The sequence below is a fragment of the Hibiscus syriacus genome, unplaced genomic scaffold (genome assembly GCF_006381635.1).
Source record: "Hibiscus syriacus cultivar Baekdansim isolate YM2019G1 unplaced genomic scaffold, ASM638163v2 tig00117002_pilon, whole genome shotgun sequence".
In the NCBI taxonomy this organism is placed as follows: domain Eukaryota; kingdom Viridiplantae; phylum Streptophyta; class Magnoliopsida; order Malvales; family Malvaceae; genus Hibiscus; species Hibiscus syriacus.
This window is the reverse complement of record NW_024063518.1, coordinates 76,485-101,798: the sequence shown is the minus strand read 5'-3', so window position 1 is coordinate 101,798 and position 25,314 is coordinate 76,485. Positions and strand designations below refer to the sequence as shown.

At 35.4% G+C, this 25,314-nt stretch overlaps 1 pseudogene; it reads left to right on the top strand.

Moving 5' to 3' along the window:
• Positions 1 to 1,555: 1,555 nt before the first annotated feature.
• LOC120194839 lies at positions 1,556 to 9,471 on the top strand (annotated as a pseudogene).
• Positions 9,472 to 25,314: the final 15,843 nt, after the last annotated feature.

Sequence of the window (25,314 nt, the reverse complement as noted above, 5' to 3'; positions counted from 1 at the left end):
TCAAATCAACTGCTGAAATCAGTTATCAGCTATCAATTATAAGTTGTTTGACACCCCTATATCTATTGCCCTTCCATCACGAACCTCGGCAAGCCAACCTTTCACTCATATCCTCCTTATACAGCAAGCCAACTTTTCACTCATATCCTCCTTATAGAACTTTTATATATTTTCCAACACATTTTATTTATAAAAGTTTGAGTTGTTTGATTTTTTTTATTAATTTTCAAATATTATAGTGATAATATAATTGTGAAATCATCATTATCATGTATCGCTACCTTAGAATGCTACATGTTCAGGTCTTAATATTGACATTATAAAAAAAATTCAAAATTCTTAATAGAACGAAAGTGTAAAAATAGGATTAAGACAAGAAAAAAATAAAGGCTTAATATCAAAATAAGTGCCCAAACTATACCCATTTTCTCAATTAAGTGTCTAAACTAATATTCATATCATCCAGGTCCTAACGTTACAAACGTTACCTATTTAGGTGTCTGGGCCGATAACGGTGTTAATTTCCCCGTTAAATGACAATTGTCACAACCTGATAGTTTTAAAATTTTTATTTAAAATTAAAAAATTAAAATGAAATATTTTTAAAAAAACATAAAATACAAATTTTGAAATAACCCAAAACTTTGAAAACATTCATTTCAACCCCTAAACCTACACCAGCCACCGCCTTTTGCCATCAACGAAGCTCCACTCGACCTCCCTTCCCCCACCCGACCAAAAGCCCTATGAAATCGTGACCTATTGACGACCTATCGACGACGAATCAACGTTTCAAACCGTCTGATCCATAGGATTAAAATTGCGATCCCACGCAATTCCGACGATCAATCGACGGAAACTACGTTGGTGTATGAGTAGGATGATGGTAAGGTCTATGTTGGCGGCCAGAAAGGGCGGCGACAACGAATTAAGGTTTGTTTATGGATTTTGTGGTTGTTTTATAATATTATAAAAGTTAGTTTTTTTATATATCATAATATTTTTAATATTTTATTTTTAAAAATAAATTTCAAAATACCATATTGTGACACATGTCACTTAACGACAAAAATTAACGCCGTTGACAGTTCGGACACCTAAATAGGATAATGTTTGTAACGTTAGAGACCTAGATGAGACGAAAATTAGTTTAGGCACCTATTTGAGTTTTAGGATATAGTTTGGGTACTTATTTTGGTATTAAGCCAAAAATAAATATCAAATTTAAAGAAAGTGCCAATTATGACAATAAAAAAATATGTAATTGTAACCCGTAAAGTTTTACAATAATTCGACCATCATTCGTGTTATTATCTCAAATACTAAATCACGTACGAAAAATAAGCCATTGGATGTTATCCACATGGACAGAATTTGTAAAGATTTGGTAAAAAAAAGACAAAGAGACTAAAGGAAAAGTGATCCGCACTGCACGTGGTATTTCCTATCTGGCTGGGTGATCCGCTTAAAACGGCTAACGTGGCATAGATTTATAAAAGATATCACGGTTATCAACTGTCCTCGACCTCGCTCCATGTCATTTTACGAATCTCCAAATTTAATCCATATTTAGCGTTCATCTTATTCACTCACGTAAACCTGCAATATCTCTGATGTTCAGTACTATGGCTACCCTCTCCTTTTCTATACTCCGTCCAAACACATCATTTTCTTCCTTTCGATTCCCTTCTAAAAACGTATCTTCCCGCCCGACTCTCCTACCTCTCCCCAATCGAAACACTCTTCCCCTCACTCTCTCCGCCGCCAAACACCCTCCCGCCACTTCCGAAAACAATGCATCCACTTCAGTAACAGTCGAGATCGTCGCTCCCGAAAATAACGACAACTCAATCGCTTTCGTCATCCGTACGCGTAACCGTATAGGTCTCCTCCAAAGCATCCTGCGCGTCTTCAATGTCCTCGGTCTACTCATCGACAAAGCCACCGTAGATTGCGAAGAAGGCTATTTTATAAAAAAGTTATTCGTAACAGATTCTCGAGGCAACAAGATCGACGATCGGCAGAGCTTGGAGAGAATCAAGAGGGCCTTGGTGGAGGCAATCGACGGGACAGTGACGCCGCCGCTTCTGTCTCTCCATCTGAGAGAGGGATCATGGTTAGGAAGCCTCGGTTGGAATTTGGGGAGGAGAAAAGCAAAGCTGAGAGGATGTTCGGATTGATGGATGTTTTCTTGAAGAACGACCCGCTTAGCTTACAAAAGGATATTTTAGACCACGTGGAGTTCACAGTGGCTAAATCGCGATTTAAATAATGATTTTGAAGCTTATCGCGTAAGATTAAGGTTCCGTTGGTGGGTTGAGAACGAGTTCTGACATTTTTTTAATGTTTGGAGGGAATTAATATTACTTGATTTCGATTGTTTATCAGGCTTTAGCACATGGTGTAAGGGATCGGTTGATTGAACGTTGGCATGATACTCAGATACATTTCAACAGGAAAGGTCCGAAACGACTTTACTTTCTGTCGCTTGAGTTTCTTATGGGTATATTTTCCCACCTTTATGAGCCTTATAATTTTACTGTATTTAAAATTATCGATAAGTTTAGAGCTCTCTAAAAGTTTGTTTATGGATTCTATTACTCTCCTTGTACCTATAATTGATCAAATCTAGAGGATCAAACTACGTTTCCCTCTACAAGGAGAACAAATTCCTGAATTCACATCTTATTCGCTTTAACTATCACTCATGCTAAACTACTTGCATGCTCTTTATAATTTCAGGCCGTTCGTTGTCAAATAGTGTCATCAACCTTGGAATTCGTGATCAATTTGCAGATGCATTAAGCCAGCTTGGTTTTGAGTTTGAAGTTTTAGCTGAACAGGTTAACTTGACAGTTGATTTTCTATAATACTTTATTGTCCTAATCTCATATTATTTCAGCGGATCATGTTTCGGAAAAGTAATTTTTTAATTGCAAGTAGAATTGAAAACATCAAATATATATATCGGAGATCAAACCGTGTAGTAATTGGGGATTTGAAATTAGGTGGCCATATTCTAGCTAGGGAGTATATGGACAAAAGATCTACATTGCTTCGAGTAATGTTTTTTTCATGAAGACTTTATGTCCGGCTCTTGGATATGGGAGATGAGAATATGACCTCCAATATCCTTCAAATATATGAAAATTTTTGAAAATATCTAACCATACCCATGTTTGACTGTTACATGGATATTCCGAGTAACGTAGCAAAATACTTTATGATGTGCCCTTGTCCTTTCAAAACAACCCTATCCTTAGAATTAGAGACGGTGAGACTCAGAGAGATATCTCGGGTTTTTAACTAGTGATATAAAAGTAAATTCTTAATCATGTACGAAGAAAGTTCTTCATATATTATGTATATATAGCTATATTCTAGGATAATTATGCATTTACTCTATAGCTTATTCATTATGATAATCAAAGGAAGGAGATGCTTGCCTGGGTAATGGAGGCCTCGCTCGTCTTTCGGCATGCCAAATGGATTCTCTTGCAACTTTGGACTATCCTGCCATAGGGTATGCCTTTATCATACATTTTGCTTGTAAGATTTGTGGAGATATTTCAAGTCAAAAGTAATACATCTGCACATTCCATTAAATAGATGTTCTGAATAATTATCCATACTGGATTTGAAACAAAAATGGGTTATGGTCTATGAAGCTGACTTGTATATCTTCTAACTAGTTTTAACTTATTTATAATCCGTGCTAGTTTTACTTCTCCAAGAGCAGTTAAGGAATTCGTGCATCAAATGATTATGACTTGAATATCCTCAAATGAGTATTGGCTTTTACGATAATCTAACTCTAGGGAATTATGTATCTTCTTGTTGCAGCTATGGATTGCGCTACCAGTATGGGTTGTTCCGACAAGTTATATTGGATGGTTTTCAACATAAACAACCTGATTATTGGTTAAACTTTGGAAACCCTTGGGAGATAGAGCAGGTTCACATAACTTATCCTGTAAAGGTTTGTACCTACTCAGATGTTTTTAATTATCTGTAGTCATAGTAGATGTGTGACATATCTTTATGTTATTTTTCTTTTCTGTTTTGCTTACTAAACTTGTGTTCACTGTTTTTGAATGGTAAAGTTCTATGGGAATGTCACAGACGAAGTTTTGAATCAAGAAAAACATAAAGTTTGGGTTCCTGGAGAAGTGGTAAAGGCAGTAATCTTTTCATAATTTGAAGCCTACACTTTTGCAAAAAATTCTATATCCTTCGGTGGCGATGCATGGTTTAAATGCCTGGTAAATTTATCCGAATGTATTTGGTATTCTTTTTAGCTTAGCAATATGCCTTCATGTTGGTAGGTTGAAGCTGTGGCATATGACAATCCAATACCAGGTTATGGAACAAGGAATACCATTGTTCTTCGCTTTTGGGCTGCCAAACCAAGTGATCAACACAATATGGTAATTTCGACAAAGTCCAATTAGTAATTGTAAGCATGGATTCTATGTGTATGTTTGCTTCCATTTATATAGGGTTACCTAACTATGAAGATCCGACACATAAAACTATATTTCTTATGTCTAGGTTTACTAGAAATACTATAGTTAGACTGACCTGTAAAGTGCTGATTTGGTTACTTAAAACATTGTCATATGTGCTACTAGTACTATGTTGTTTTTCCTGTTTGGATTCTCTTATATACCCTACCCATTGAGCTCTGCTTAGTAAGGGGGTGGTTTTGAAATCTTTTTTAATTTTCCCCCCTAATTGTTTTGAAACATGCTTAATCCAACTTAAGTGATATCACTTATTTGCTGAGTCAGGTTATTTATTTCTTTTATTTTCCCTTCTCTTTTAGATTTCACTATTTGCACGTCGGAGAAATACTTTTTGGTGAGAGAGCTCTCGCTTATGTCAGTAAGATTTTAGCATCTAACATATTTTTGTATAGTCTTTGAAGTGGGTATTTGATGTCGGTTCTAGAAAAAAAAAAGTGTTAAGATTTCTGTATATTTCAGATATTTTTTTAGTTTTGGAGACTTTAATTTCGTTAGGGGTTGTTTTGGAAACTCCAAAGTTTCTGATTTTTTTGTTTGTATAATTTTTATTGCCATGTATGATTATGGGTTCTTGTGAGTATGTGGCATTGTTATATCTTAAATCCTCAGATTTGGAGCATGGCTTTGCAGGAGTCTTATAACACTGGGGATTATGTTGATGGTGTGGTCAATAGACAGAGCAGAAAGTATTAGTAGCATACTATACCCCGATGATCGTTCTTATCAGGTTTGGTTTCTTTTCCTTAACTTGATTAGTTAACAGCAGGAGGTTTAGTTATCTATCAAACTTTCCATGATGCATCTTCTAAAGCTTTTACTGTAATTGTTTGATTTTTGGGAAATTAAAGGTATTAAGTTGGAGATTATTCATGTTGCTTTCATTGAAACTTGGTTGAAATGTCTGCAAGGGCTTGAGTGGTTGGCTGAATATTTTTCTTTAATCTTTATGTAGAGCTACATTCATCCTTCTTTGTGTTGGTTTCTCTCAGGGTAAAGAATTGCAGTTGAAACAGTGATATTTCTTTGTCTCTGCATCAGTACAAGACATCATCAGAAGATTCAAAGATACTCATAAAAATTTTGATGAGTTTCCAGAGAAGGTTACTAGCTGAATGTTTAATGCATCTCTAAGTGCATAAGCATATGTAGGAACACCTCGAATAGGACTATTTGGAACTGGTCTGATCATATGATCCAGTTATACCGTTCTGAATCTTGAGTAATGTAGCTGGTCTCAAGGTTTATGCAAGTTCTCAATGTCGTATACTTTATAAATGGTTATGCTTTCAGATGACGGCAGTACTGAGAGTTGAGTGAGGAGGCTTTAGCTATCCTGAGAAGAATTTTCTTTCCGCTTCAATTGTCATCCTTAGGTTGAGTGCTGTGCTGATGCTTGACTACTGTTCTGTCAACTTCAATTGCATTTTATATAGGTTGCACTGCAGCTGAATGACACTCATCCATCTCTCGCAATAGCTGAGGTAATGAGAGTGCTTTTGGATGAAGAGCTTTTAGGCTGGAACAGAGAATGGGACATCATATGTAAAATATTTTCATACACAACTCATAACGTATCACCTGAAGCAATGGAGAAAATCCATGTGGATCTAATAGGAAGCCTTCTCCCTCGACATTTGCAGGTGTATTTTGTTTGAATGTTTCAATGTACTTTCAGCTTAAGTAATATCTGTTTCATTGAATAACTATGTGATTGAAAGCCTAATTTGTTCCAAAGGAAAAGCTTCATCTTACAATATTCTTCCATCTACATCTGATGTCATATGGTATAGCTTCATCTTAATAGTTTTCTTAATTATGACATCATGCATCCAAGGTACAGAAACATGCATGTGATTGGTTGTTATTTTCAACACATTTCCTGTATCATCCACTTATTTAGATTGTAATATATTAATTTGACTGCTCGTCAGTTTGTTACTAGTGTTTTACAAAAAGCTCTTTTCAGATTATATATGACATAAACTTCAACTTCATGGAAAAGTTAAAGAAGAAGATTGGTTTAGATTATGATCGGCTGGCCAGGATGTCAATTGTTGAGGAAGGTGCTGTGAAGGTATATATCAATTTGTATAGTTAATTTCTGTTGATTTGGTGGATTGCTAGAATGTAAGAAAAATTGAACTTCATAACCATCCTTTTTGTCAGAATATTTGGATGGCAAACCTATCAATCATTTGTTCCCAAACCGTGAATGGGGTCTCCGGATTACATTTAGAGTTGTTGAAAACAAAAGTATTCAGGGTAAAACTTATCTTACCTTCTTAAACATTCCTTTCCTTGGCTTGTAATAAGTTTGAAATAGAACTCAGCTTCAAAGAACATCTTTAATTAGTTGATCTTAATTGTTGTCTGTTAAATCTTTGCAGGACTTCTATGAGCTGTGGCCGCACAAGTTTCATTACAAGACAAATGGAGTGACCCAGGTTTAAAATAAGTTTAGTCTTTTTTTGCATTTAGGTTATTGATAGGTTAAGTTGCTTGCCTACCCACAGATACATTCTAGAATTGTTGCTTTGATTCTGTAGTGCATCTAGCCCTGATAACTAAAAGTACATGAATAATTTAAATTCATCTGCTGTGTAGTGATTTTGATCAGTTAACATTTGATATCTCAGCATCGCTGGATTGTTGTCAGCAATCCTAGTTTATGTGCTCTTATCTCAAAATGGCTTGGAACTGAAGCTTGGATCCGTGATATTGACCTTTTAATAGGCTCGAGAGATCATGCAACTAATGCTGAATTGCATCAAGAATAGAAGATGGTACTTTCTTAGTTAGCACGCTTCAGCTTTGGAAATAAAACATATCATTGGCTAAACCATTCGTTTAATGTTAATTATTACCTCATAGGTTAAGAAGATCAACAAAATAAGGCTTGCTGAGTACATTGAAGCAATGAGTGGTTTGAAGGTTGTGAAGAAAGCTATAGTTTGTCACTAAATTTCCTTTTCATGTCTTCAAGGAGCCCTGTAATGACCTAATGTTGGTGTGCATTATCAGTAATGTGCAGGTCAGCTTGAATGCAATGTTTGATGTGCACACAAAGCGGATACATGAATATAAGCGGCAGTTGCTTAATATACTTGGCATTATCCATAGATATGACTGCATCAAGGTTACTATCTTTGCCTGAAAGAGCCATGAAAACATGTGGAATTTATAAAATGCTGTTTTTATGAGTGCCTTGTCGAAATGCCTTTAGGTTTTAAGTTATTACCACTCGTGGCTGGATATTTGCAAGATCAATGATTCCTTATTCTGATTTGATAATCATTTAGTTTTGCATAAAAAAATTTAAGTTATAAAAGTTGTATATATTTCAAACATTTTAACATCATGTTAAAAGAACGAGCGATCCAGAGGTATCAAGCTCATGCCATTCTCATTTTGGTGCAGAATATGAACAAGAATGATAGGAAAAAAGTTGTGCCACGGGTCTTCATAATTTCAGGAAAAGCAGCTCCAGGTTATGAAATTGCATAGAAGATTATTAAACTTTGTCATGTTGTGGCTGAAAAGATCAACAATGATAACGATATTGGAGATCTTTTAAAGTTGGTAAGGCACTATATTGTTTTTCTTCCCGATACGTTTGTTGAATGAAACTCTGAAATATGAATTATTTCCTCAGAAGGGTGAGTAATTGCCCTTGAACAGGAATAATTAGAAACCGTGATGCAGGTCTTTATACCTGATTACAATGTTTCTGTTGCTGAGCTGGTAATACCAGGGGCTGACCTTTCTCAACATCTAAGGTAGTATGCACAAGTTTTGCACATTATATGGTATTAACAAATTCGTTAGCAGTTATAATATCTTTTGCAGTGATTGCTGATTGGGATTCTACTTGTTTTTGTATGGTCAACTATTTTGACTTCATTGTTTCTGTATATATATTTATCCCTCTAAAGATGGATATCTCCATGTCCCGTAAATTTGGGTCGAAAATCATTGTCTTTTAGTATTAATTCTCGTTAAGCTTATGCAATGAATGATAATTTCTATATTTAAAAAGCAAAGATATATTGATTGTCAACAGTAAAGATTAAGCAGTTCAAAGACAATAGGATGGTGGAATGATACAATAAAATTCCAAGTGATTGTCAATTTTTCTACTTCTGATGCACACTTCTTTTACCTAAAGTGTTTCCTGGTTCTGATCCAGCACTGCAGGACATGAGGCGTCGGGAACCAGCAGCATGAAATTTTTGATGAATGGATGTTTACTTTTAGCCACTGAAGATGGTTCAACGATTGAAATGATTGAAGTAGGCCGGGAAAACATGGTAAGCGATATGTCACTACAGATGAGATGCAAACATAATCAACAATATTAGTAGGACTGGATTTCTGACAAGATTTCTTTCAGTTTCTGTTTGGTGCATCAGTGAATGAAGTTCCTGCATTGCGAGAGAAAGTGCCTGCTCTTAAAGTTCCTCTTCAATTTTTGCGTGTAGTAAGGTATTTACCAATACTTTACGTCTTAGTTACTCGGTAAAGGAGATATATCCTTGCTTTTCTTATACAGGGTTTGATTTGAGTGGCGTTGTGTTACTATTATATAGGATGATCCGAGACGGTCATTTTGGGTTGAAAGAGTATTTCAAATCATTGTGCGACAAAATAGAGACTGGGAATGACTATTTTCTACTTGGAGCCGATTTTGCAAGCTACCTAGAGGCCCAGGTAAATAGCCATCTGGTTGGAATTGGAAAAGGATATTGCATTTTAATTGTGGAGTTTGTGTTGAAATGAACAGGCAGCCGCGGATAAAGCGTTTGTTGATGAAGATAGATGGACTCAAATGAGTATACTTTGTGCAGCTGGCTCTGGGAAATTTAGCAGCGATAGGACCATCCAAGAGTATGCTGAAAAAACTTGGGGAATTCAACCTTGCAGATGTCCCTCTTGAATGCTCTCTCAACGTCACCCTTTTTTCACATCTGAGTAATATTACCAAGAATAATGCTTTTACAAGTCGTTCACGCTGGTCAATGATACACTTCCTTCATCTTTATAAATAAAATGTTCCATTTGTCTCAAAATATCCTTTATTCTTACATTACAAAATTAATTGTTATTATATATTCTTTTAACTCCGTTTTTCTATTTCGATTGTATAAGTATATAAAATAAATTTAAATGATTTTAAGCTTATTACATGAATATAATTGATTATAGAATTTTACTTGTAGCATTATAACTAAATAAATGGAATTATTATTTATTCAACTAATGTTAACTTTTGAAGAGTATTTAATGTTGGTTTTATAAATGAAATAAGGTATCATGTCATTTTTTTAATCGCGGTTACAGATAACATTAGTTAAATAAATAATAATTCCATTTATAAAAGAAATCCCTCGAGGACATGGCAAGTGGCAACCAAGATCTCTCATCTGCTGTCTGCTGTATCTAATCTTAAGGTTCAATTCATTTATAAGAAACGTTTCTTATTTTTCGCTTTGTTTCATTCGTCTGTTAAGCTTGTTTGGATTGATGGGACAAGTAATGACACAATAAAAAAAATCAATTATTATATGAGTTATTACATGAATTTGAAAATATTTTGTCAGAATAGAAAATAAATTAATATAAATCTAAACTTGATACTAGAAAGATTAGTAAAAAAATCAAGAAAAAAAATAGTAACTATTCAAAATAAGTAATATTGATTCATTCATTTTATCCAAACCAAGTCATGTGACTGTTTAAGTAAATACAAAGTGAACTTAGTTTATTACTGACCCCTGTACTAAAATGTACTCAAAATAATACTATACTTTGGAATCTTCAATTTCTTGTCAATTTCCCAAAAAAGAAAGACTTCTTGAAAGAGAAGACTGAAGATTATTCGAGTCCATAAACTTAGGAATCTTCTTGGTAAATACATAGCGGATTGCCATGTTATGTTGCAATTTCTGAACTGCAGGATCACTCATTACTTGCTGATGAAAGGATTACGTCTCTAGAAGAGGAGATTCGTTTTAAATAGTTGTATAAATATAATCACTCTTTCAATTTTTTTTAGTCCTATTTGATTACTGTAAGGTATGGCTCATAAATACATTCGAGTCCAGATGTTTGCGGTTGAATGCAGGGTTTCCCAAACACTTCTGGGCCGAGGCTGTTAACATGGCGTGTTATCTTATCAACAGATCGCCAAGGGCATCATTGGCTGGGAAAGTTGCAGAAGAGGTATGGACTGGTCATGATGATAGTTTTGATAACTTACGGATTTTTGGTTGTCCTGCTTATGTGCATGTACCTGCTGATGAGAGATCCAAACTTGATGCAAAATTGAAGGAGTGCATTTTTCTGGGTTACAAGAAAGATGTCAAAGGATTCAAGTTCTGGGATCCAGTTGCGAAGAAAATTGTGATCAGTAGAGATGTTGTTTTTGATGAACAATCCATGTTGCAACAGAAGAAAGACACGACAGTGGTGGATTTCGAGCAGTTTCCAGTTGAGAAACCATAAACGTCTCAACCGACTTCTGGTGGTTCCACTACGGATGATTTGCAGGATTATAGTCTCGCCAGAGACAGGGTGAGACGGACGAATATAAAGCCTCCGAGTAGATTGGGTTTTGAAGACTTGGTCTCTTTTGCACTTATTGTTAGCAGTGATGATCCGGTTACTTTTCATGATGATGTTACTAGTCAGGAAAACGACAAGTGGATGGCAACCATGGTTGAGGAGATGGAGTCTTTGAATCACAATCGTACATGGGAGTTGGTTCCCCTTCCTGAGGGTAAAAAGTCGATTGGTTGCAAATTGGTGTATAAGAAGAAACCAGCAGTAACAGAAAAAGAGGAGGAGAAGTTCAAGGCTCGTTTGGTAGCAAAGGGTTTTTCACAGCAGAAAGGAGTTGATTATGATAAAATCTTTTCTCCTGTGGTCAGACACACTTCAATCCGAGCAGTACTTGCATTGGTGGCCAGTTGGGATTTGCATTTAGAGCAGATGGATGCTAAAACTGCTTTTTTGCATGGTGATTTAGAGGAACAGATCTACATGCGGCAACCTGAAGGTTTCACTCAACTTGGAAACGAGCATTTAGTTTGCAGATTGAAGAAATCTTTGTACGGGTTGAAACAGTCTCCGAGACAGTGGTATAAACGATTTGACTCCTATATGATCAAGATTGGCTACAACCGATGTGAGTATGATTGTTGTGTCTATGTTAAGAGCCTTGATGATGGTTCTTTTATTTTTCTATTACTGTATGTTGATGATATGTTGATTGCTGCGAAGAACATGGATGATGTTATCGGTTTGAAAACTTTATTGAGTCAGGAATTTGATATGAAAGATTTAGGTGCTGCAAAGAAAATTCTTGGAATGGAAATTTGCACGGACAGAGACTCAAGGAAATTGTGGCTATCTCAACGGGGTTATGTTAAAAAAATGCTAGAAAGGTTTGCGATGAGCAGCGCAAAACCAGTTAGTACTCCATTGGCGAACCACTTTAAGCTCTCATCAGAACAGTTCCCTAAGATAGATAAGGAAGCTGAATATATGGCAAAGGTTCCGTATTCTAATGTTGTTGGCTGCTTGATGTATACAATGGTATGTACTCGTCCTGATTTAGCTCATGTTGTTAGTCAAGTTTGTAAGTACATGTCTAAACCTGGTAAGCAACATTGGGAAGCAGTCAAGTGGATCTTTCGGTACTTAAAGGGTATTGTGGGACATGGAATTGTTTTTGGTAGTCAACGAGATAATCCTTTGGTTGTAGGATATGTGGATTCAGACTATGCAGGTGACTTGGATAATAGAAGATCTACGACAGGGTATGTTTTTACTCTTGGTGGAGGGCCTATTTGTTGGAAGTCTACTGTTCAATCTGTTGTGGCACTATCTACAATTGAAGCTGAGTACATGGAAGCGGCTGAAGCTGCAAAAGAAGCTTTATGGCTCACTGGTTTAGTGAAGGAGTTGGGTGTTCAGCAAGGTGGAGTTCAACTGCTCTGCGACAATCAAAGTGCTATTCACTTAGCTAAGAATCAGGTATATCGTGTTAGAACTAAGCATATTGATGTACGTTTTCACAAGATCAGAGAGTTGGTTGCATCTGGAGAGATTTTGTTTCAGAAGGTACACACTGATGAGAATGCCGCTGATATGTTCACCAAGCTAGTTACAACATACAAGTTCAAGCATTGCTTGAACTTGTTGAATGTTTCAAGTTGTTAAAGAAGTAAGGTAACCCAACCTATATTGAATGTTTCCTAAGGGGCAGGATATTCGCCAAGGTGGAGATTTGTAAGGTATGGCTCATAAATATATCGGTAAAGAGGACAGGGGATAGAGCGGAGTGAGCGAAGCGAACATCAACTGTCCTTTCAAAGAAAGTCTTGTAGAGGGGGTTACGATTATGTGGGTTGGGGGTGCGGGGGCTGCGCGCCCGCGGTACGGTACAGGGTTAATTTTGGAATTATTTACCAGGATTTTCTATTATAAATAGAGATGTAACCTAAACCTATTATCATTGAATAAATATTTTCTAGCGCCGCCTAGGCACCGATGACGTAAGCACATTGCTGAACCTCGTTAAAATTCTTGTGTTCTTTCGTTTACTTTGCTCGATTTATCAACAATTACTTTTCATGTTTCTATTGGTTAGTGGCAAGAAAATTTTGCTTTAGTGCAACGTTGAACTGATTTTAGTACTAGGCTTCGTGATCCTAGGTACACCCTTGGGCTGTTTCAAAAAGGAACAATTTCGATCTTCATGTTTTAAGTCGAAGGCACAGGGCGCCAAGGATAGACTGGAAGTTGTTACTTCACAAGTAGAAAAGGCCAGCATTTACATTCATCAATTTCTTTTCTGTGCAGAGATTGCTTTTGAATGATGAGGGGTTCTTCTGGTTTGTCATGCATTATGATATATGATCATCTAATGCTGAATGAGTAAGAATTTGTTCATATTATAAAATTGTATAGTCTTTAATATCCTGTTCCAATTATTGAAGTTCTGTGTTGCCGCATTTCTAGATTTAAATATCCTTGTTGGGTTGGTGTGAGGAGGTGTCATCAGTTGTTAGGGTTGAGGTACCAGTCACAAGCTCCCTGCTAAACTATATTTCTTTAAATCAATGAAGAAAATATAGACATTTTCTCCTTGTATTATTTTTCAGTCAACGATGAAAATGGCCACATTTTATCAGAACTCATTCTTGGTTAATTTTCTCTTTCTTTTGATTGTTGATATGTAGAGAACTTGAAAATTTGTTTATTCCGTTTTGATTTTGTTATCTCTATATATAAATAATATTGCAATGATTATATTTTACTCGCTCAAAATTTCATTCCCTTGCTTTTAGATGGCAGAAGTAACACTGTGAGTCAAGTCAACAGCTTGAGCAGGCACTTCAAATTGCTAAAGTACAGTCTTCCTTGGGCCCTAATGATATCAGTTATTTTTTAAACTCGGGGGAATTTAAAAGAAAACGAAAATAAAGGTTTTCTCATTATAATAATGCTTTTTTTTTTTTTGCATTCTTGATCTTTGTTACAGATGAGGCCATTGCAAGCTCAAAGAGAAAGGAATAAGAGGTGCACATTCTTGAAGGTAATATAGTAAGTTGACCGTCTTTCAGACCTTTTCTTTTCTTCCATCTCTGTCCAGAGCATGCTTTTGAGAGGAGCAACCTGAGTGAGCACTTGCTCAGGCCCCCCTTTTAAATTGCTCAACGAAGGGCGAAGGACCCCCATTCTGTATAAATATTAGTTCTCAAGAGTACAACAACAACAACAAAATCCAATTCTTATATGCAATGGGGTAAGAGGAGGTAGGCTGCCCCCAACGCCAAGTTGAGAGTAGCTTCCGTGGAAGATCTCCGGCAGTCAGAAAATTAAAAATATAGATAAAATGCAATGCATGTATAAATACATACAAAAATACATAGTTGAACAGTATTTATATATAGTTATTAATATCATTAATATCATATGCGCGTCTGTAAAGGGCAGTAATCCCTGCAAAAAAAAATCCCTGCGAAAAAATCTCTGTATATAGACAGAAACGTAAGACCCGACTAAAATTAAAAGTGGAGAGAATGATACACAGAAGTCAAACGATAGCAAGCCTAGTTCTAAGCCTTCATAAATACCAATAACAGAAACGAATAAAAAGTAAAAGACATGGAAATTACTACAAAGACATTAAAAGAAGACAGAGATGATACACCCTAGAGATGTGACCCACACTACTCGACTATCCTAGTCCTAAGTCTCCATACTTTCCTATCAGATGTCATGTCCTCGGTAAGGGCTAAATCCATCAAATCAGATCTCAAGCAGTCTTCCCACTTCCGCCTTGGTCGTCCTCTCCTTCTGGCACCGTCGACTGAAATCGACTCTACCCTCCTGACCGCATCTGACGGTAGTCGCCTAAGGACATGCCCAAACCACTGTAGTCTTCCTTCCCTCAATTTTTCGAAAACAGGCACCACCCCAAGGACATTCTAATAGCAGAGTAATTGTGATATTGTCAAGGGCCCAAACTCATAATTTCACATTTAGTTTCACTTCCGAAAGTTAAAACCTAAAATTGTACGAACAATATATATATATATATTCATATATAATTGATGGGGCTCATTTTTAATTCTAATGGTTAGTGAGTATTTCTTCTATTGAATTTTTCATTTCCAAAATTTCATTAACTTACCACATAACTCAAAATTTTAACGGTAAAATAATTAAATATTTCTAGTTTCCCATAATTAAATTTTTCCTCATTTATTGAATTCCAATTTAAATATACTATATATATCTTTCTTTCTCAAAACACATTTTACATTTTATTTAAAAAAATTTAACTTTTCTTCTTCAATATAAACTCGTTCTCTAATTTAATATTCTTCTATTATTCCTTTTTTTTATACCATACATACAGTTCAATTCATTAAAATTCAAAAAGAAATATTCTTCAATTATTTATTTTTTATACCATACCCACAATTCAATTCATTCAAATTCAAGAAGGAAAACGTTTGATGTTTTGGACTTTTAGATTTACTAATTTTCGGAAGAACAATGTCTCAAGGATTGAGAAGAAAATCTAATTTATGAAATTATTCGACTAAAAAATCATGTTTTGTTGCTTATACTCTTGTCTATTAATTATTCATGAATATCCAGTGAATGCAAACAAATTTTCATATCCATGAATATCACATTTATAGTAATTCTTAAACGCATCTTCCAAACAACAAGAAGATTTTAAACTCGGATCATCTAGTGAATGCAATTTGTCAGAAGAAAATAAAAAACCAAACAAATTTTCATATTATCCATATTGTTCAAATCTCCTATCAAGTGAAACAATCGTTTGATCAATGAAGCAATTGAAATAATTAATTTTAAAAGACTCTTCCTCACATTGTGGACTTTCATCATTTAAATTCTCATCAAACTGTCTTTTTCTTTTGATTTGAGGCCTTTAAAAAAAATAGATCAATTTTCATATCAATTGCAAGTTCCTTAGCAACTTCAAAAGCATTAGAAAAACCATTCTCTCTATACTCCTTAAAAAATAAAATTAATTTTTTCGCATTTTCAATGGCAACCGAAACAAACATATCTTTCGATTGCAATTTTTTACTAATTGAATTGACATCATATAACAAATCATACCAAATTACCATAGCCTCTATAAACTCAAAATCACCAAGCTCATTATTGGCTAAAGATTTAGTTTCGCATCTTATTTTAGAATCTTTATCACTATTAGCAACTTCAAGCAACACTTCTCTTATATTTAAAATCTGAAATTTTATTGCCTCTACGCTATCAATGCTACTCTCCCAATGAGTAGAAGATAATAATTTATGAGTTAAGTCTTTCACGTTTTCTTTTAAATCTTGCCATCTTTTTGTAGAATTTGCAAATATAGCATAAATACGATGTATAACACTAAAAAAATCTCTAGCTTTTCCAGAATTGTTGGCCATATCACATAACTTTAAATTAAGACTATGAGCACTGCAAGGAGTGTAAAAGGCTCTAAGATTCAAATCTAAAATTTTTCTTTGTACTCCTTGTTTTTTCCCTTTTGTATTTGACATATTATCACAACTTTGTCCACGCATATCATCTAAATCAAGTTTAAGAATATTCAATTCATGTAGAAAACCATCAAAAAGACCTTGTCCAGTTGTGTCATTCACATTAAAAAAAATCCTAAAAAAGATTCTTCTATGTTAACACAATTAGAAGAAACATTCACATGCCTTAAAATTAAAGACATTTACTCTTGGTGACTAATATCAGGAGTACAATCAAGTATCAAAGAAAAATATTTAGCCTCTTTTATTTTCTTAACAATTTCAAATTTAATTGCACAAGCAAGCAAAAGAAGCAACTCATTTTGGATGTTATGTCCAAGGTAATGAACATGAATTTCATCCTTAATAATACGACGAACATGCTCTTGAATAATAGAATCCAACTCAACTAACATTTCAATTAATCTCAAAAACATTCATTGCTATTTTGATACAATTTCTCATTAGTACCACAAAATGCTAGATTATGTTTTACAAAAAAAATTACAATTGAAATAATTCTCAATAAGACATTTTCCCAATGTTCTTTCTCCTTTTTAAGTTGTTTTTGAGCTACTTTGTCAATAGTTATATTCTTTTTAAGTCTTAAACGTAAATCATACCAAGTGACCATATTTTGAACATTTTCTATAATAGTTTAATGTTCACTAATTCTAACACAAAGATGTGCCCAATCACTATATACGTCATTTACTAATCAACCTTTACCATACCATTTCTTAAATAGTTTACAAAAAAAAAAAAACTCTATCAAGTTCTTTCGAAAAATACAAGTCAATCTCTATCATATTTTTCTCCATTTGGTAGTATTCTAGTGTAGAATGAGGAAGAAAATTATCTTTCAATTTTATCTTTAACACCTTTCACAATGGATAAATCTCTTTTAGGACCTTTTATCACTAAAATCTCAATCATTTGAGAATCTAAAGCATCCCAATTTCTTGGATCAAATATGTTAAACTTATGATACACAATATCATAAAAATATTAGCATTGTCAACATCAACATTATTAGGTTTATCGATATCAACATTATCAACATCAACATGCTCAACATTAGAAAGTCCAACATCATTATCAAAGGCATTTTTCTCATTTACATGATCTTCATCACCATGTTCATTATTATTATTTAAATTCACATTATCATCAATATTAACATTTTCATCATTGAAATTACGAATATTAGAATCATCAATATTAGCACCATTTTCATTTTCGGACATTTGTGACTCATTAATAAAAAATTATCAAGTGTTTCTCTTTGGGATTGAACAGCTCATCAATTCTTTTTTTCTTTTTACGTTTTTCACATCCATAGTTATACTTTCTTTTATGAAGCATACTTTCTTTCATATCCTAAATGACTAAACTAGTAGTTGTATCATGCAACACATAAAATTTTAAGAATAATTAATAGACAAGAGTATGAACAACACAACCTGATTTTTTGAGTCGAATAATTTCAGAAATTAGATTTTTTTCTCAATCCTTGAGACATTGTTCTTCCGAAAATTAGCAAATTCAAAAGCCCAAAACATCCAACGTTCTCCTTCTTCTTAAATTTGAATGAATTGAATTGTAGGTATGGTATAAAAAATAAATAATTGAAGAATATTTCTTTTAAATTTGAATGAATTGAACTGTAGGTATGGCATAAAAAAGGAAAAAGTGAAGAATATTAAATTAGGGAATGAGTTGATATTTAAGAAGAAAAGTTAAAAAAATTTAAATAAAATGTAAAATATGATTTGAGAAAAAATATATATATATAGTATATTTAATTTGGAATTCAATAAATGAGAAAAAAATCTAATTGTGGGAAACTAAAAATATTTATTTATTTTATCGTTAAAACTTTGGGTTGTGTAGTAAGTTAATGAGATTTTGGAAATTAAAAATTGAATTGATATACTAACCGTTAAAATTAAAAATGAGCCCCATCAGTAGTTATATATGAATTTGTATATATATATATATATATATATTACACGTCCACTTTTAAGTTTTGACTTTTGGTAGCGAAACTAAATGTGGAATTATGGACGTGGGCCCTGACAATATCACAATTACTCTTGAGAACTAATATTTATATAGAATGGGGGGCTTTGAGAACACCATGAGGTATGTTTAGTATGTTTAATTTTACACGTACTCTTGAGAACACCATGAGGTATGTTTAGTATTTTGAGTATGCCTTTCTAGATTCTTTTGTCTGAAAAATAACTGTCACTCTTGAGGGCTTTCACAAATCAAAACATACACTCTAACTCAAGTCTCAACACCTCTTCTACTCTTCCTAAGCAATTTGATTCAGAAGATTCTAAGATCTTCAAGGTTGGACAAGCAAGTGTTGGTTCGATTGGTTGAGTGCTCGATAGCACCCCATTTGGCTTAGCCGAACAAAAAAAGGCTTCAAGATAGCATTATCTCTTTCTTTCACTAAATCAGTTATGAGCCTTATTATGGAAACTGGTCTGTAGAATCTTTTGATCTCTCCCTAGTCCCAGTGTCAAAATGGAAGATTGGTGGTTTGATAGGTTACATAAAGAAGGTTGAGTATTCATGGAATTTTTGTTCTCTCAGCTCAGAAAAGTTTGAAACACAAAGTATGATAATAATCTTATGCTAACGTGAATCACTGAAACCCTGAGGTTGCTTGTAAGAGAATGGTTAAGAATTCTCTTGCATTTCCAACTTGCCTCTGTGGACAAGCATCTCTGTTGGATCTGTGTGAACACAAATTCTTCAATCTGGTGCTTTACTTCAAAATATTATTCAGTGACTATTCAAATTTCCTCCAACACATGGAATTTGGTTTCCTCTACATTTTAAGGAGTTAAATTAACATGCATTTTGAATTTCATCAATCTGTCTAATTTGTGCTGATCACAGTGGTTTATATGGTTTGCTGGGGAATACATATAAACAGGTTCCAGCTTACTAGTTAATGTGTAATTCTGTATTTTGTGTATAGACATTACTGGCCAAGTCCAAAGAAGTGTATACCCCTTCCCTAGTTACCTTTGCCTTTGAAATAAATAAATTCTTTTGTTGGGATATTTTCTTGCACTTGCAAGGTTTCATCAAACAAGAAATGCAAAGAAATGAAGTTGCTGCAGCTTTTGTCAATGATGTACTGGTATTCTTTCTGGTATGTTCTTGTATATCTGCTGCCTCCTGTACCGGAAAATTTTCTTGAATAGCAGTTGTAATTCGTTTTATGGTACGTCAGGCTTCTGCTTACATCACCTTCCCTGTACTGGGTGCTTGGATGCTGGTTTTGTCATGGTTCAGCTAAGTCCAGGTACTGGGTTGGTTGCTCTATAAGAGGCTCATCACATCAATGGTTGCCTATGATACATTTTTACACAGAAAATTGCAGGGTCCTGATGAATACATTACTATCAGTGCTCGAGGGTCAGATCAATACAATATGATTCTTATTGACCAAAATCTAGATTTGCCAGGCCTATGCAATTTGCATCGATTAGTAACATATCAAAGTTGGAATCAATCATTCAATTGATTCTTGTGTTCAAAGATAAATAAATATAGACAAAAGCACTTCTTAGTGACCTTTGCACCTTACATTTGGTTACTTGATCTAGGAAAAATATTAGGTTTAATAAATATCAAATCAAAGCCTCTTACTATATATTTTTCATAATTATTACAATTAATAACCTTAATTTTAGTTTCCATCTATCAGAAGTGGCCAAAAATTTCCAGGAAAATCCTGACGTTTAACCACTTTGGTTTTGATAACAATTCGTGAATTAAAGACGTGAACTAATTCATGATTCATCCTCTCTAAAAGTGTATTAAGGTAAGTGGAATAATATACGTGACGGTGGCGATAAGGCAATTCCTATTGTCACGAGATTAGACCCGAGATATGTGCGCTTGAGACCAGGACAGAAGTTCTCAAAAAGGTGTTGGACGTGATTAATCCATCAGACTTAGTTCAATCTGTGGAAAAAGCTAAGGAGTTCATTCACATTAAACCTGTAAATATGGAAAATGATATCATATCAGAAGGTGATCACAAGAACTTGACAAATATGGCAGGGAATGATATCATATCAAAGAGGATTATGGAGGAATCTTTCCATATCCAAGGATATCTTCGATCAAAAGAAAGAATGAGACTAATTGATTTGTATGGATGCTAATTTGATTGAGTTTCCTTAGATAGAAATATTTGTAATTAATAAGGCTCATCTTGGCCATTGATCTAGATTGATCTTAACAATCCATTGTAAGGGGATTTAACTATAAATAGAGATCTTCCTCACTTTATTTTTACTCAATTCACTTTCATTTCATTTGGTGGAATACAAAGAGCATTCACCTAACTCACTCTTGTTTGTGTGAGCTATATTCTTCCCAAGTTCTTTTGTATTTCTTAATTGTACTAAACCTTCTAGCTTAGTATTTTTAAGCTAACTTAGGTATAAAACGCTTAAAAGTGGTTCTAAAACATCTAAGGTAGCACGTTCTCGAATTTAAGGCTCGAAGGGAGTGACACTATGCTGAGGTGTCTTAAGCGCTTGACGTTGCTAATGCTAAATGTCCTTAAAAAAGTTGTCACCTCCCCAAGGTGTAATCCATTGTGCATGTCATAACCCATTAATGAAAAAGACAAAGTTGGAGTCGTCTTCATGGAAGCAAAAGCTCCAGGCTTTAACAAACATCCTAACATGCCCCACGACCTCACCACCTCTCCACGCAAATCCCATGGTTCCTCAACTGGGATTCCCTCCCCCCCCCCCAATTTCTCTGCAATAAAACCAACTCCACCTGGAATGGGGATTCTCTCTTTTCCTCTAAAGGGTCTCAAGATTGGGTCTTCATGGAGGTTCAAGTGCCCTTACAGGCAGTTCCCACCACTGATACTGGCCAAGGGTGTGGATGAAGCTCTGTGGGGTGATGCCCAGAAGAGGGAGTATGTTAGGTAGAGGATGCGGAGGAAACGCCTAGGAAGCGATATCAATCCTTGGATTCCGATTTTGGTTCCCGATTTCTTCTTGTTCTCTCTGCTTTTCTTCAATCCATTTCCTCTCAAAGATGAGCGACTACTTTCGTTACTCATTGTCGTATATTAACCACTAGATCCTTATGTTTTATTGCCTTTTTTGTCAACGTTGGGTCATCTTGTTTACCCTGGACATTGTTCTCAACAACACTGTTGTTTACCGTATTAAATCTGAATTAAGGCCCCAACCAACCATCGACTAGAACTTGGAACTAATGCAGAAGTAGCAACAATAAAGGGTTATTGAACCCACCAAAAACAGTAGCAATAAAGGGTTATAATTCAGTTCGCTTAATCAAGAATTTACCTTCCAGGGCCAAGTGAGTAAAGTCCATGACCCACCTGTTTCATTCATTAATCATCCCGCCCAAATCATCAACTATAATATCGGGTAACGTCTAAGCATTCCCCTTGTGCTTTCAAAAAATCCACATGAATTTTCTGGAGATATGACCGACCAAACTCCAACTGCACTACCCGAAAATCAACCCTATATAATTTAGTAAATCTGCCCTCGACTTTACCACCACGTCATTCAGATTTTAAATTTTAAAATCTACCTTATGCTGTTTCCACGGCTTCTACCTACTTCACAACACTAACAATCACTCTACTTTCAAAAAAGTTATCACTCGTAACTTTGGATTCTGCCTTTTCTTTTCTGTTCAACTCATATTATATTTTTTATGCTTTTTTCTTTCAAATTGTGTAGGATTTGGTTCCCGGATCGATACAGTCCTTGGACGACTGAATGCTTCCCCAATCCCCACCGTTAATCAAGCAACTAATCTTCACTTAATCCAAGGAAAAGGGAAAGAGAAAGCCAACAACAAAAGAAAAATATTCAATCGACCGGTCAAACACTAACGTTGACACTAAAGCATTTCTAATTATAATAATTCCTTTGTTATTTGCACCTATCGTTCATCGAACACATTTGGCGACCAACATTCAATTACAATAAAGGGGATGCATACATCAAAACTATCATCATCATGATGTCGCAACCCCAACAATATTATGAAGCTTTCAATTCATATATTTATGGAAAACAATTATTTTTTAAAGGATCATATTTGATGTTATGTAAATCTAAATTTCATTTTTCTGCCCTTGTATTGTCACTCTCTTCATATGCTAAAACATGAGAGCAGAAGAACCATTTTCGGTTAGAGATGTGGACTTGATTTGAGATTGTCTACATTGATCTTCCATTTTATGTTTAGATTACGACACAAACTGACTAAGGAGGAAGTTGGATGCATTTATATTGGTACCAAGTATATGTCTGCTGGTTTGGTTATAAAAGTTAAAGTCTTTAATCGAGTAAAATTATATAATTAAGATGTTATAGTTTTTAAAATAAAAAAATTCATCAACACATTGCACACCAGTTTTTGCAAAGGTAGAATGTCGTATTGTTATAGTTTCACTGAGATACTCAACAGAGGCAAGAAGGAATAACAAAACAGGAAAACAAGATTACTGAATTCACTTCATTATGTGATATTTCTTCTCAATCACAAAGAGCTATATTTATACAATTGATAGAAGTAGTTCTAGAAACTCTAGTGGAAGCTTTAGCAGTCTCAACTGTTAACCAACTGCCTTAACTAATTCTAACAAACTAATAGTGAGATGCCAACTAATCAACCGACTCATTCTAGAACAATGCACACTAACATTCCCCCTGCTGCAATCACCTCTTTGTTTAAGAAAACAACTCCACGAGACCAAGATAATGCACACTAGCATTCCCCCTGCTACAACCACCTCCTTGTTCAAGAAACCATCTCTACGCGAGACCGAGGTATACACAGCATCACGCATCATTACTCCCCGTACTGCAGACTCTACTTGTCTACTCTTCAACCCTTGAGACGTGAGACTTCCCTGGAACTTGAGACACAAGCAGCCGCTGTCGATGTTTGAGAAACATAGGAGCAGACAGTGGCTTAGTTAGAATATCAGCTACTTGTTCAAAGGCAGGAACCTCCTGAATAGAGAGTTTTCCAACAACCACCATCTCTCTAACAAAAAACAGATCAAGCTCAAAATGTTTGAATTTGGAATGAAGAATTGGATTCGCACACACTGCAACAGCACTAGAATTATCACACCACAAAATAGGTTTACCATGGACAGTCACACGAAGTTCACTCAAGAGAGACTCAAGCCATGCTATCTCAGCAGCAGTACACGCCACACTGCGATACTCAGCTTCAGCAGTGGAGAGAGCTACCACCTGCTGTTTACGAGAGCCCCAGGAGACTAAATTCCCGGCAAAGTAGATGCAGTAACCGGAGGTCGAACGTCTGTCATCTGCATATGTTCCCCAATTTGCATCTGCAAATCCTGTCAAAGACAAGAGAGGTGATGCTGAAAACCGAAGACCAAAGTCGACAGTGGCCTGTAAGTATCTTAGTATGCGCTTTACCGCCTGAAGATGAACATCACGCGGAGATTGCATGAATTGGCATACTCTATTTACTGCAAAAGCAACATCGGGACGAGTAATAACAACGTACTGCAGCGCACCGACTATACTCCGATACTGTGTAGCATCCTCAATCGGTGACCCGATATCAGCAGTCAATTTGCAACCCGTAACCATAGGTATAGGGAGTCCTTTAGCATCTTCGAGGCCACTCTTGCACAGGAGATCATGTATATACTTCTGCTGGCTTAGAACGATTTCACCACCTGTTCGACATACCTCGATTCCCAGAAAAAAATTCAAACCCCCCAGATCTTTTAAAGCAAATTGACCATTAAGTTTATTAATCACATCCTGTACTTCTTGTTCACAACTTCCAGTTATAATAATATCATCGACATATACTAACAGATACATAATGTTGCCAGCAGTTTCCCTGACAAAAAGAGAGGCATTCGACCTTGACAAGACAAACCTTTGATCCTGCAAATACTGCTTGAGCTTATCGAACCACGCTCGAGAAGCCTGCTTCAATCCGTAGATGGCTTTGTTGAGTTTGCAGACCACGTTACCATTACATTTCTCATAGCCTGGGGGTTGCACCATATACACGTCCTCAACTAAGTCTCCACTTAGAAAGGCATTATTGACATCAACTTACCTTAACGACCACCCTTTTGATAATGCAAGTGACAAAACAACCCGTACAGTTGCTGGTTTAACCACGGGACTGAAAACTTCATGGTAATCAACTCCTGGCTATTGTAGAAAACCCTTGGCCACAAGTCGAGCTTTGTGCCTTGCTATGGAACCGTCAGCATTCCTCTTAATTTTAAAAATCCATTTGCAGCTTACTGGTTTCCTACCACTTGGGAGAGAAACAAGTATCCAAGTGTTATTTTACTAGAGCATCGTATTCGACTTGAGCTGCAGCTTTCCATTCCAGACTGTTCATAGCTTCTCGAATCGTCCTTGGCTCTTTATCAGAGCAGGCCACTTGAAAAACTTTAGGTTTCCGAATTCCACTCTTACTTCGGGTTATCATAGGATGAACGTTATATTGCTCTACACCAAACTGTTCTCCATCAGATTGTGACCCTTCACAGAGTCCTAGCTCATTTCCAACAGCATTACTACTTGATGCAGAAAAATCAAACTGTCCTGGATCAACTTCCTGAGTAGATGCTATTAATACATCACTTGTATGCACATTGT